This window comes from Artemia franciscana, chromosome 1, assembly GCF_032884065.1.
Source record: "Artemia franciscana chromosome 1, ASM3288406v1, whole genome shotgun sequence".
NCBI lineage: Eukaryota > Metazoa > Arthropoda > Branchiopoda > Anostraca > Artemiidae > Artemia > Artemia franciscana.
This window is the reverse complement of record NC_088863.1, coordinates 19,672,521-19,686,908: the sequence shown is the minus strand read 5'-3', so window position 1 is coordinate 19,686,908 and position 14,388 is coordinate 19,672,521. Positions and strand designations below refer to the sequence as shown.

Sequence of the window (14,388 nt, the reverse complement as noted above, 5' to 3'; positions counted from 1 at the left end):
GGTATTTCGGATGACGATATGCCCCGAAAGAAAAAAACTAACCATTTTTATAAAAATAGAATCAAATAAATGAATTTTTATTGGGAAGTTCTTTGAAGTAGTTTTTATAATTTTCAATCACAAGTAGAGCTGGGAGGGAGAGTAAACCAGGAGAGATTTTTGAACCTTTGATTAAGGGTTTTCAGCCATGAAGATAACAATTGTGTCCTTGTTGTGCTTCCTAATCTTTCAGCTTAAAGAATGGCACAATAATAAATCGTTTTTTGTGCCATATGGCACGTAGTACAACTAGTATTATTAGTACTTCTGCTACTACTAGTACTAGTACTACTACTACTACTACTACTACTACTACTACTACTGCTGCTGCTTCTGCTACTACCACCACCGCTACTACTACTACAACTGTTACTACTACTACTACTGCTACTACGACGACTACTACTACTAGTACTACTATTACTAGTACTACTACTGCTATTACTATTACCAGTAGTAGTTGTAGTAGTAGTAGTAGTAGTAGTAGTAGTAGTAGTAGTTCTACTGCTATTACTACTATTACTACTACTATTACTAGCTACTATAGTAGTAGTTCCACTGCTATTACTGCTACTATTACTACTACACCTGCTACTGCTGATACTACTAATATTAAAACTTCTACTAGCACTTCTGCAACTACTACTTCAAGTACTACTAGCACTATCACTACTACTACTACATCTACTACTACTGCTACTACTACTACTACTACTACTACTACTACTACTACTACTACTACTACTACTACTACTACTACTACTACTACTACTACTACTACAACTACTACTACTACTAATGCTAATACTACTCCTACTCCTACTATTACTACTACCATTACTGCTATTACTAATAATATTACTTCTACTGCTATTACTGCTACTACTACTACTACTACTAGTAGTAGTAGTAGTAGTAGTAGTATTACCGCTACTATCTTTAATATTAATAAATATTATTTTCTCTCTATGTATTCTTTTTCTTTCGTTTAGCTAACATCAATTACGTTGTGGGTAACATAAATGAACACTAAAGCATATTTTTTATTCTAGGTCATCGAAGATTCATCATCATCACCAAAAAGACCCAGGGGAGATGATGAATATATTTTGAAGACTTTTTTTGGGAAAGACATGCAGTTTTCTGGTCATGTGGATTACGATGTACTCAACGATCTTTTGAATTTAGTTGAAACCATTCAGAATCCTCAGGAATTGACCAATACCCACTGAAAACGTAAGCAAAAATTGAATTTGTCTTATCCCCCTCACGCGCACACATGTGTGTGTGAGTGTGTGTGTATGTGTGTGTGTGTGTGTCACAAACTCGCAGATGTGTATGATCCATCAAATTTAAATCGTGTTAAAGAAAATGTTGCCATTGAAATATCTTATGCCCATGCCCAAAGAAACTTGAGTAATAAATGCAGCGGGTAGAGGTATTTAGGAGATTAGGTGAGGAACACTATATTGGTGCAGCCATGACAGCACATATGACAGTGCAACGCAAATTATCCAATGACTGTGTCACCAGAGGACGAGTTGGCCATCAAAAATGAGAAAATCTGTTCGGTCTGTAAGAATGAATTTTTTAAGGGTAGTAGGAAAGGGGTGTGTCACTTAGCAACTATGATCATTTAAGCAATTCAATTTTTATGGGGGTGGTCGGAAACTATCATGGACTGGCCCATTAATCCATTACCATCATTACCATCATTAATAATTACCATCATCACCACCCGCTAGGGTGCAAAAGGGTAGTAGACACTATACTAAGTGTCTTTTGTTCAAAATGGTTGAAGTTTTGAAACGTGTTTGTGAAAATATTAGTGAAGTGGGGAGTCTAAGCTCCTCCACCACACTTTCTCAAGTCATTGAACTTCAAAAAGGGTTAGTGAGGGAGTTCCTTCAAAATGAACCAAATTACCCTCTACATCAAAATCATGGAGTTACGGTAATCACTGTCGAAAAACTAAGGCCTTTTCCTCACTGCATAAAAGCACATTTTTTAACTCAAGCTGAAATTCAAAGGCGTCCAAGTACAACCTACAAATATATTGTGCTTGCAATCATTGTTCTTAGTCGCTATGTATATGCTATTCCATTGTAGACAAAGAAAGGTGCTGAAGTTGATAAGCTATGTAAAGTATCCCTGACCAATATTGTTATAGAAAAATTCAAACAGATTGAAGTGGGGAATTTGTTAATACACATACAGAGAAGGTATATTGCTGCTTTTATATGTATATATATATATCTTTAATTTTAAAGGAAATTGTAAATAAACTTAAAACCTATTGTTCTGGTATTAAAAAATTTTCAAATTTTAATCCATATTGGAGTGTTAATAATTCACTGCAGGTGATAGATTCTTTAACAATGGTTTCAGCTAAAAGAATTGAGTCTTTCGATTTTGCGACAATGTATACTAATTTATCACTTAATGTAGTGTTTGATAATTTAAAAACTGTTATCAAGAAATCTTTCCTCTTATCTAGTAAAAGGTTCTTAAAAATAGACACTTATAATAAAAAAGCTATATAGACAAATTGCTTTAATACTATAGCTAACTTGAGATGTTACAGCTTGGATATGATTTTTGAGTTATTAGAATTTGTTTTATACAATACTTATATAAGAATTGGGGGTGATTTGTACAAGCAAATTGTGGGAATTCCCATGTGGGGGAATGCCAGCCCATTTATAGCTGACTTGTTTTTAAGTCAACTAGAATATAAATATATGATGGATAAGAATAATCCAATTAATTCAAAACATATTTGTCAAATAATAAAAGATATTTAGATGATATTTTGGTCTTAAATTGTAAGGATTTCATTGATATTTCTAAAAATATATATCCATCAGAGCTTATTCTTGAGCATGGCGCTGGTCATGAAGATCATTTCTAAGATTTAAATATTAATATTTGTGATAATAATAAATTAAGTTTTAAAATGTATAATAAAACGGATGATTTTGATTTGAAGTGATTAGTTTCCCATTCCCTGAAAGTAATATACACTCAAATATCACATATTCAGCGTTTTTCTCACAGTTACTTCGTTATGCAAGGATTTGTAGTAATTATATTGATTTTAAAAATAGATGTAAAATCTTAAGCCAAAAATTGATATCAAGAGGTTTTTCTGCAAATAAATTAACTTGGCTTTTTAAAAAATTTAGTTTTCATTATAACGAACTTTTAAATAAATATCAAAAGAATTATCTAGAAATACTTAAAGAAATTTTCAACTAATTTCGGAGGTTCGAGAAATGTTGTCGCAGCGCCATTTATTTTGAATTGTGTTTCTAATTGAGCGGATTGTTTTAAAAATTAGCCACATGGTAAAGATGAATCCTATAATTGTTTAGTTCATTCAGGTTTTTTGCAATGTGTTAATATTTGTGATTTGGTAAATTTTATAATATTTTGTTTACCTATTGTTGCTAAAAAGAGGGATATATTAACAGGATAAGCTTGTTTTGGTTTTACTTGGTTGTTTTACATTTGCTGTTTTTTTTTCTTTCATAGGCATGTATTTTGGGGTGATACCTGACACGGGGATGCCATGGATATTCTATGGTAGCCACAACACTGTGCTGGGTAGAGAATTTAAAGTGGCGAAACCCTATATAGGCCAGTGTATTCTCCTGATGAGCCCTTGTGTTGGGTTGTTGCCTCTGAATTATTTGTCTATATTATTTTTTCTATTGTTTGGTAAATAACGACTTATACTTATTGACGACATGACTGCCTGTCCATGGATTTTTCTTTATGGTTGATTTTGTATGGCTATGCTGTTTGACCTATGTGATTGTATGGATGAGTAGGGTTAAGGCCTCATTCAAGTGCTGGTCTATATTAATCACTAATTTAGGAAAACAGTCTTCCTTTTCTCCTTCTGTCTCTCTTTTTTTTTTCTTTTTTTTTGTGTTTGTGCTGTTGCATTGGTGATTTCTCTTTTCATGATATATATATATATATATATATATATATATATATATATATATATATATATATATATATATACAGGCTATATAATATATGTATATATACACAGGCTAAATGGGCTACTTAGGTCTACTTTTGCAGTATTAGCAGTCTCTAATAAGTTTTCTTCTTCATTTAAATTCTCAAAGGTGTTTTCTATAGAGTGTTGGCTTGTGAGATGTTTCAAACAGGCTAAATTGGCTACTTAGGTCTACTTTTGCAGTATTAGCAGTCTCTAATAAGTTTTCTTCTTCATTTAAATTCTCAAAGGTGTTTTCTATAGGGTGTTGGCTTGTGAGATGTTTCACACAGGCTAAATGGGCTACTTAGGTCTACTTTTGCAGTACCAGCAGAATTTCTAATAAGTTTTCTTATTCATTTAAATTATCAAAGGTGTTTTCTATAGGGTGTTGGCTTGTGAGATGTTTCAAACAGGCTAAATTGGCCACTTAGGTCTACTTTTGCAGTAGTAGCAGGGTTTCTAATAAGTTTCCTTCTTAATTTAAATTCTCAAAGGTGTTTTCTATAAGGTGTGGCTTGTGAGGTGTTGCAATCAGGCCAAATGGGCTATTTATTAGTCAATTATTAGTTAACATGCTAGGTTTTGGTAGAGGACAATAGAGCTTTTTTTGTGTTTTCTTTATTTTAGGTTATAAATTAAAAGGAAAGTTGTACTTTATTACAATTATTAATTAGTTGCAATAGTTAGTTAATTATTAGTTTGCATGCTAGGTTTTAGCAGAGGACAACAGAGCTTGTATATGTTATTTTTGTCCTTTACTTTATAGTCTAAATTAAAGTAAAGTTGCAATTTACTGCAACTATTTATTAGTTTCATTAGTTAGTAAAATTATTAGATAATCATGCTAGGTTTATGTGGAGGACAACAGATAGGGGAAAGCCCTACAGATAGGTAGAGTAGCTCCATAGGAAGCTTAGACCAAGTAGGACCTTGTCCCAGTGGGGCCCATAATAGAAACTGGGAAACCCTCCCTTGTGGGTCATAATTACAGGTGGAGGAAGAAGAAGGCCCCTCAAATGTACACTCAGCAGGGCCAACTGCCGTGTTCACACGTCAGATGAGTTACAAACCTTCTCCCAGTAATGGGTTAAATTGCATGGTGAAGCAGAACACCATCGTGGGAGGATCCTCTATAGGAGGACAACTGCGGCAGGGCGTAAGATCCAGATTTATGGACAACGGCCTCTGTAAAGGGCTGCCTCGACCCTTTTGGGGTACCTGCAAGACTGGGAAACTTGCGGTCAATTTTTCCAACTTGAGGTGTGGCGCCCCTCGAGGAAATTATAGCCTAGTAAACAACACAGCACTCGTACGGGATTCTGATTATTGGATAATTTCCTGGGCTTGGTTTGTTTTGATGGGCGTTTTCGGGCTGAAAAACCTCTTCCTAGCTAATTTATCTACTATGGGCTGCCTCCCCGTAGTAGCATAATATTTGTAGGCATGAATATATAATGAGTCGGAGGTAATAGGCTTGGGACTGTCTGTGCAGGATTTCGACTCTTGTTGATAGAAGAGCATTGCCAAGTGCTGAAAACCATGTTGTGACCAAGATGGGCCCAGGATTGCACAAAGCCTCCAACTTACTGGAGGTCCCAGGGACTTCTTGCTGTCCGGTTCTAAGCCGGCTCAAGCGCTTCGGTGTAGACTTGAGAAGATATGTTGGTCCCCATCCTGCACTGGTATCCGGGATCACTGTTTTCTTGAGGCCAAAATAATTTCAAAGATTTAAAGAACATGAAAATTGGAACTTGGAATGTTACGACGTTAAAAAATGACTATCGCATCGACATTTTAACTGACGAATTCAGACGGTTTGAACTGGATCTATTAGGAGTTTCAGAAACTCATATCCCAGGGGTAGGAAGCATGAAATTAGGTGACATAGAATTTGTTTACTCAGGCAGGAAAGATGGGGTACATAGACAGGGAGTAGGGCTCATGATGAATAAGGAAGCTGCTAAGTCTTGTTTAGGCTGGGAAGGTGTTAATAATAGAATACTAATTGCTCATTTTATGACTAAAAAGTTTAGGGTATCAGTTATAGTAGTATATGCCCCCATTGAACCAACTGATGGAGATACTAGTGACTCAGATGAATTTTACTTACAGTTACAGGAGCAAATAGACAGGGTACCAGGTAGAAATATGGTTGTTTTGCTAGGAAATTTTAATGCCCAGGTTGGTAGAAATAGGGATAGATGGTATCCTAGCCTAGGTAAATTTGGTGTAGGAAAAGAAAACAGTAATGGCTATAGGCTTTTGCAATTTTGTAGGTATAACAACCTAGTTATAACCAATACGGTGTTTGGTCACAAAATGGCCCATAAGTTGACATGGTATTCACGTGATGCTAAGACAGCAAACCTTATTGATTATGTTATTGTAAACAGAAGACTAGCAGGATCAATACAAGATACTAGGGTGTATAGGAGTGCCGTTATTCATGTTAAAAGTAAAGATTACCATCTAGTAGTGTCTAAGGTTAATTTAAAGCTGAAATTTCGGAAGGGTAACTCCCTCCCGGAAAGTTATGATGTTGGTAGACTTCAGGATGAAAATTTGAGAAAAAAATTCCAGGAACAGTTGAGTACTAAACTTGAGGGTTTAAAATTTGTCAATGTGGAAGATGGATGGAATAATTTCAGAAAAACAATTTGTGAAGTTGCTGATGGTGTCCTAGGGAAGAGTGCTAAGACAGCAACTAGGAATATTAGTGAAAAAGCTTTATGTTTAATAGAGAGTAGAAGGGGTTTGTATAAGAATTATCTGAGTGATAGGTCGTACGAAAACAAAAGGAATGTAAAGAAAGTGGAGGAAGCATTAAAATATGAACTAAGGAGATGTGAAATGGAGGCGATGGATAAAATTGCTGAGGATCTGGAAGATGCGGCTAGACGGCATAATAGTAAAATATTATACTGGCATGTTAATAAATTGAAAGGGAGTAGCCAATCTGGACTAGTCCCAGTTAAAGATAGAAGAGGGGCCACAATTAGTGATAAGGAAAAAGTTAAAGAATTAAAGTTGCAGGAAAAGATATAGATGAAAATGAAAATGTTTGTGATACCTTGGATGTGAAGGAAGATTTGTTTAGTGAGGAAGAATTAACGACAGTACTAGAAGGATTAAAAAATAATAAGGCCCCAGGTGCTGATAGTATGATTAATGAGTTCCTTAAATATGGTGGCTCTGAGGTTAGGAATAAGCTACTGAAGATTATGAACATGATTTTTGAAAAAGGGGAAGTACCCATTGATTTTAGGAAAACCTTAATTAAACCACTGTATAAGAAAGGTGACAAGAGTGAGTGTCGTAATTATTGAGGCATTAGTCTGGTCTCTGTAGGTAGCAAATTACTGAGTAATATGATACTTTTTAGACTGAGACATGCTGTAGACAAAGTTTTAAGGGAAGAACAATGCGGTTTTTGAAAAGGTAGAGGATGTGTCGACCATGTTTTCACTCTTAGGTTAATAATTGAGAAGTTCCTTCGTTGTCAAACACCTTTGGTCCTTAGTTTTATCGATTATGAGCAAGCTTTCGATTCTGTTGATAGAACAGCGTTAACAAAGGTCTTATCGTTATATGGTATACCAGAAAAATACATTAAAGTGACTTGCGCTATGTACGAGAATAATACTGCTGCGGTTAAGGTAGGAAATGAGGCTAGCAACTGGTTTTGTATTAAATCAGGAGTTAAGCAGGGTTGTGTTCTATCCCCCTTTATATGGATCATTTTGATGGACTTCGTCTTAAGGAGCACAGGAAAGGCAATTGGAGACCATGGAATCAAATGGGGAGGATTATGCTGATTATGCTTAGATTATGCTGATGATTTAAGCATATTAGATGAAAGTGTGAGCAAAATGAATGAATTTTTAGAGGTTTTACGAGTTCAGGGTGCTAAAATAGGCTTGAAAATTAATGTTAAGAAGACTAAGTCACTAAGGCTAGGAATAAGTGAAGATGATCAGGTGATATTAGGTAACGAAAAGATTGATCAGGTTGGGAGCTTCAGTTACCTTGGTAGTATTATTAGTAAAGATGGTGGGAGCAGTGAAGATGTTAAAAGTAGAATAGCTAAAGCTCAGGGTGTTTTTTCACAGTTAAAAAAGTTTGGAAGAATAGAAAGATAAGCCTACAAACCAAGATTAGAATATTGGAAGCTACAGTGAATGACAGTGGTCAAATATGGCTCTGAAGCATGGGCACTCCGAAAAGCAGATGAAAATTTACTAGATGTTTTCCAGAGAAATTGCCTACGGATTGTTCTGGGTACCCGGCTGACTGACCGTATTTCAAACAGTAGGTTGTACGAAAAGTATGGTTCAATCCCGCTTTCTGGGGCTATAATGAAAGAAAGGTTGAGATGGCTAGGCCACGTTCTACGGATGAAGGATGACAGATTACCGAAGATTGTCCTTTTTGGCCAACCGTCTGGGGCTACACGGAAAGCAGGTCGTCCTTGTCTGGGTTGGGAGTATGTCATAAATAAAGATTATAAGGAAATGGGAACTTCCTGGGAGGGTGTAAAGAGGGAGGCTTTAAATAGATTAGGTCGGAGGAGGAGCGTGCGTAGCTCTGTTGGCCTCAGGCGGCTTGGTGCTGCAGTGACTTATTAGTAGTAGTAGTAGTAGTAGTTAACCCTCAGGAAGTTCATCAAAGATATCATGATACGCTTGACAAGCAATATTCCAATTAAAAGGTTGTGAAGAAGAAAAAAAAATTAATGTTGCTATCAAAACTTAATTAATTAATGGAGCTATCAAAACTTTTCAAAAGGAGAATCACTTATGGTCCACTAAACTTTTCAAAGTGTATAAAATCCAAGACACTAAATCTTTAACACATCATCTACAAAATATCAAAGATGATAAGATTTTCTAAGGTTTTTAGGACTAAGAACTTTAAAAAATAAAAAATTATAGTTACATATATCAAACTGAAGATATATTAAAGTGTCGTACACACAGGGACAAGAGACAGCTGCTTGTTCGTTGGCTAGGATACAACACCGATTTTGATTCTTGGGTAGAAGTTGAAAACGTATACAATGCCTATGTTTTCTTTGTGACATTCTTGTCCAATGTCTTGAATAAAACAAGTGATTTTTGACCAAATTCTCTCCCACCATCGAATTCGATGATGAGTGTGAAGCTGGTCTTTTCGATTGTATTCTCAAAAATCTATATGATATCCTGAGAAAAGATGGTACATCGGACAGAAAGTTAGATCACATTATTTGCCGCTCGTTACTGAGCAATGGATAGAATCACTGAACTCGGGTGAATATCCCATCATCACATTACTATTCAACAAGTTTGGTGGCATGAATGATTTGTGTCTTGCTATCAATAGAAGAATATCTGTCCGTAAAAATAATGCTTTTCAATTTAACTATACAATGGAACAGGGTAAGATCTACATTAGTTCTCTTATTGACAGTGATAAGGTTATTCTCAGCGATAATCTGAAAGATGTTTTTGGTTTATAGCCAAGTATAATCAATGGTAGAAGTGCTGGAAGCACCAGCGGCATGGATCGTGTTGCTTTCGCCGACTATCTACGTGGTTTCTCCTCGCGCCGTTATATATTTTCTAACGCTCCCCTCAGACGCGTTCTTGAATGAAAGACCAGTGAAGATCCCATTCATCAATTTATCCTTGTAAACACATCCTATTTGAAACTCTGGTAGTGAACTTTAAGACCTGAATTAGGTGATTCTTTAGCAATAATAAAAGATTTTGCCGTGATTGTATGTCATTTTTGACAAATTCAATAAAAAGACATCTAATAGAAAAGTTAATTCGTTTATCGCGATATTGATTGCTATATTGCTACTCTTGGTCCAAGACAAATGGGTCATAGAATGGACTATTATAAAGGTTCATCAATGCTGGGCCATAGTCTTGGTAGCTGGTTTGCTAAGTTTTTTCGCTCTGCACTAACCTTGGCTAAAAAATATATTTTAGTGTCTGCCACGAATTTTACATCCTCTATACCACATAATTGGTGCTCTGGCAAGGATTAAAAAAATTTCGGAAAATCTCAGGTCTGGTGCATGATCTCTTGGCAAATGATTGAAATCTCGACAAAGTGGAAAAGGTCTAAACATGTCAAAAATCACTGCATCATTCATAAGTCTCTACTCAGGTGAGAAACGAAAGACATCATCCTTGTCAAAGAAGTTGAAACCATGGAAACTATGGCACAAAATTATTAGATCAAAAAAGGATTTCTTTTCCTAGACTGAAATGGCATAACTTCCACACAATGAATTACACTCATCAATCACTTCATCTATAAATCCTATTCAAAGCACAAAATGTAGATCTGAGTGTAAAACATGGCTGCTATAAATAATTCTACCCACAGCAACCAGTCTAAAAACATCCATTTTCATGCTTATTCCAATGAAAAATATTTCGTAAGTCGGTCTTTCACATTTATAGATTTACATATGATATTCAAGAACTTTGACAATGAAATACCAAGTCTTACTGATGGAATATCTTAAGGATATCGTGTAATACCTAATTTGTCTCAACAAAACAGTGTTCATATAAATGAAATATTAGTGAGTTTTGGCAACAATCTCACAAATTGTAGGATCTACATACAGTTCATTTTGATGACACTAAAGTCATATAAAGAATTGGGGGTTCAGCCAATGGATATGAATATAAGACAGACATTGAAACCACAAATCCACTGCGATAGGTGACAACTAGTGAACTACAATTAGTTTGGAAAATAAATCACGAGATATTTAATATTCCTCAAAGGCTACCATCGAATATTAAGGTGCACATAAAATTAACGTTTGCCACATCCAATTTCATTTTGCGCAAGATACTTGCTACAGCACCCGATGTAATAGTCTTCCTCATCTTGGCAGTACTTCATGTGCGAAAGCAACAGGTTATCGTTCTGTTGCTATGGCAATAGAAAAACTGAGAGCTAGTATAAATTATATCAAACTGCTTCTCCTTCACGCAATCACCAATTAGTGACATATTGCTACGGGTTTACGCACCTTCAAAAACTCTTCTTTATCAATGGTTTAGTTCCTTTATATCTGCATTGTCATTTGTAAAAAGTGCTAGTACTATAGGACCGTAGACAAATCCCCCACACAAATTTGAATTTTTGGACTTTTCTTTCTTTTGTTTAAATTAAATTTTAGAGCGAAATGGAATTTCGCTCTACAATTTGTCCTTTCATATATCCTCTAGTGTACTGCATAAGTTGACAATAAATTCCCCAGATTGAGATTCACAACTATTTGAATATAGTATAACCGATAAAATGTTTTCAAAAACTCAATGTATCATTGCATTGAACTTGTTTGGCATTCAAGCTATGTGTAGTTTCACGAACAAGGACTCTACGCTTGGAGTGTTCCTTTGACGATCCAATAGCTGATAATATAGCATCAATATCATTAAATACACTTGAAAATTATTGGGAAATCACTCCCAAAGGCAGTGTTCTACTAGACCTAGATCCATGAACACAAATCAAATAATCAGTGCATTTAATATGGATCCGTGCATGTCCAAAAACAAATCTTATTGTATGCCTTCGGGTTTCCTTGAAAAAATGCAAAGTGTTAACAATACGCTTGTCATTTTTAATAGTAGCCCATCAAACGTAAATGCATCTTCAAACAGCTAAGAATATAGAATTTGTTGGTCCTCTTGGCATGGCCTACGCATTCTACACTCGGCGCATCAACAACTTTATTGAAAGCAGTGGAAAAACTATTATTCAAAACCAAAAGAGAGTATAGGATTATTCGACATTTACGTTAACTACCCTGGCCTGAATGACTTCCTAGTGGAAAATACTCTTTCATACCTGTATAATGTTGATTTCAGTTCCCTATGAATAATATGTCTTAAAAATATTTGTAAATTTGTTTATTATATATATATATATATATATATATATATATATATATATATATATATATATATATATATATATATATATATATATATATATATATATATATATATATATATATATAAATAAGTTGTTTGTCTGTGTGTCTGTGTACTGACGTCATGTTTCTGTGTCGACTGACGTCATGTTTGTCAACTGACGAAATTACAGACCGGGACATCGGGACACAAATGACGACCGGAACACCGGGACATAGGGAATATAAATGACAACCGGGACACTCAAAGAGAAAGCGACCGGGACACAAGGAATGTTCGATTAGCAATCACAATAAACAAAGCACCGGGATACAAATGACGACCGGGACAAAAATGACGACCGGGACACCGGGACACAGGTAATATAAATGATGACCGCGACACTCAAAGAGAAATTACAGACTGGGACACCGGGACAAAAATGACGACCGGGACACAGAGAAACAACTACAACAGGGACGCCGGGGAGCACAGGGGGATATATAAATGACGACGGGGACACAGGGAATGTTCGATTAGCAATCATCATCAACAAAGCTCAAGGGTAATCATTACAATAATGAGGTATAGATCTGAATACAGATTGTTTTTCCCATGGACAATTATATGTTGCATGTTCAAGAGTTGGTAAACCTGACAATCTATTTATATATAGACAATAACAAAGAATATTGTATCTATAATTTTATAGTATAAATATATATATATATATATATATATATATATATATATATATATATATATATATATATATATATATATATATATATATATATATATATATATATCTATCTATATTCACAGGTGGGACACAGGGACACAACTACAATGACGCGTAACTAATATGGCGTGTAACGACTTACGTGCGCGGGGGGGCTTGGGGGGGTGGGCGCTAAGCGCCCCCACCAACTACGTGTTGGGGTGGCACGAAGCGCCACCCCAACAGCTAGTATATATATATATATATATATATATATATATATATATATATATATATATATATACTGAATTCACTATGTATTGATCTTGATATACAAAGGCATGGTGACATTTTCTACAGTAAAATGTAATTTCATTCTTATTGTATCTCTTTGCGAAGTCAGTGATACTTTTTTTCATTCATAGTGTCAAATTCACGCGTTTCAATTTGTTTATTTGAATTAATATCACATGCAGTGTTTTCAAATGGTGAATTACTTTCTGTAAGAGCACATTACAAATCAGTAAGCTTATATTTATAGTAACCATTGTCTTCATGGCAATGACGTAGAAACCAGATTATCTTGTTATTCCAGCAGTTTAAATGTAGACCTGATTCTTCACTCAAAATAATTTAAAACCATGACAATACCAGTTTCTTAGAAACTAACTAAAATCTCGTTTAAGGTTCTTTAACCTTAAATCACAAGATTCAGCATGAATTTATGTTTCATAAGTGTAATTCATTCATTCTTTAATACTAAAACTCACACAACTGCCTACTTACTAACTAACAAATCCAAAAATTCTCTCAACTTCGAGGATATCCCTAGAGAGAGAGGAGCGATAACCTATTAAAAGAATCTAAAAAGCACATTTTCCTTCTAGAAACATCTTTATTTAATAATTACAACAATATATCACTCATTTCTCACATACTGATTCAATTTATTGTCTTCAATATAATTCATTGGTGAACTTAAAGCAGCTTGAAGTCTATTGCTATGCACTATATTAAGTTTGGCTGCAAAACATAACTGCTCCTAAAATTTGAATTTACTCAATGATATCACACATCTTGCATACATCTCATCCCATTCAAGGCTTATTCGAGATTCTCTTGTAATTTCTAATGCTATGTTTGGTACTCTTGTCTTTGTGTTATTGCTGCTGCCAGCTCCACTATAAATTTGGAATAGTGTGAACACAACCCTCTTTTTCGCTAGTATTTCTTGTAAAATATAACCCTGATAAAAAAAATAGTGTATTCAAACTGTTCACTCTCTATATTATACTTTCTTAATTGTAAAATATACATTGAAAATCAATCCTTATAGTGGATCTGGTTACTAAGGCTGCTTGCTAGCACCCTCAACCAAATAATGCAAATAAAATTAGCATGGAAACATGCAAATGAGATATACCCTCTGTAGTAAAGACAATTTGATTGCTCGGGAAGGTCCATGACCTAATCAGGCTTCTAGTTCAACCGATGAAGCAAACCATCTGCTAATACGGTTATGTAAATAATGTTCATGGGTCCTGTTACAGGGATAGTACCCGGTTATGTTAATTTTGTTCTAAGACGGTTATGTAAATGGAGCACTTATGGACCCTGTTACAGGGGTAATAACCACCTATGCTATTTTTGTTCCAATACGGTTTTGCTAATGGAGTATTAATAGG

General features: G+C 35.0%; 1 protein-coding gene across 1 annotated transcript in view; it reads left to right on the top strand.

Annotated features, from left to right (window-relative positions):
• The first annotated feature begins 1,257 nt into the window (after nucleotides 1–1,257).
• LOC136026660 (probable imidazolonepropionase) overlaps nucleotides 1,258–14,388 on the top strand; it is a 156,070-nt gene continuing 142,939 nt past the window's right edge. The window contains exon 1 of the mRNA XM_065703412.1: nucleotides 1,258–1,275. The gene's annotated coding sequence lies outside the window, so the exon portion shown is untranslated. The remainder of the gene's footprint in view (nucleotides 1,276–14,388) is intronic.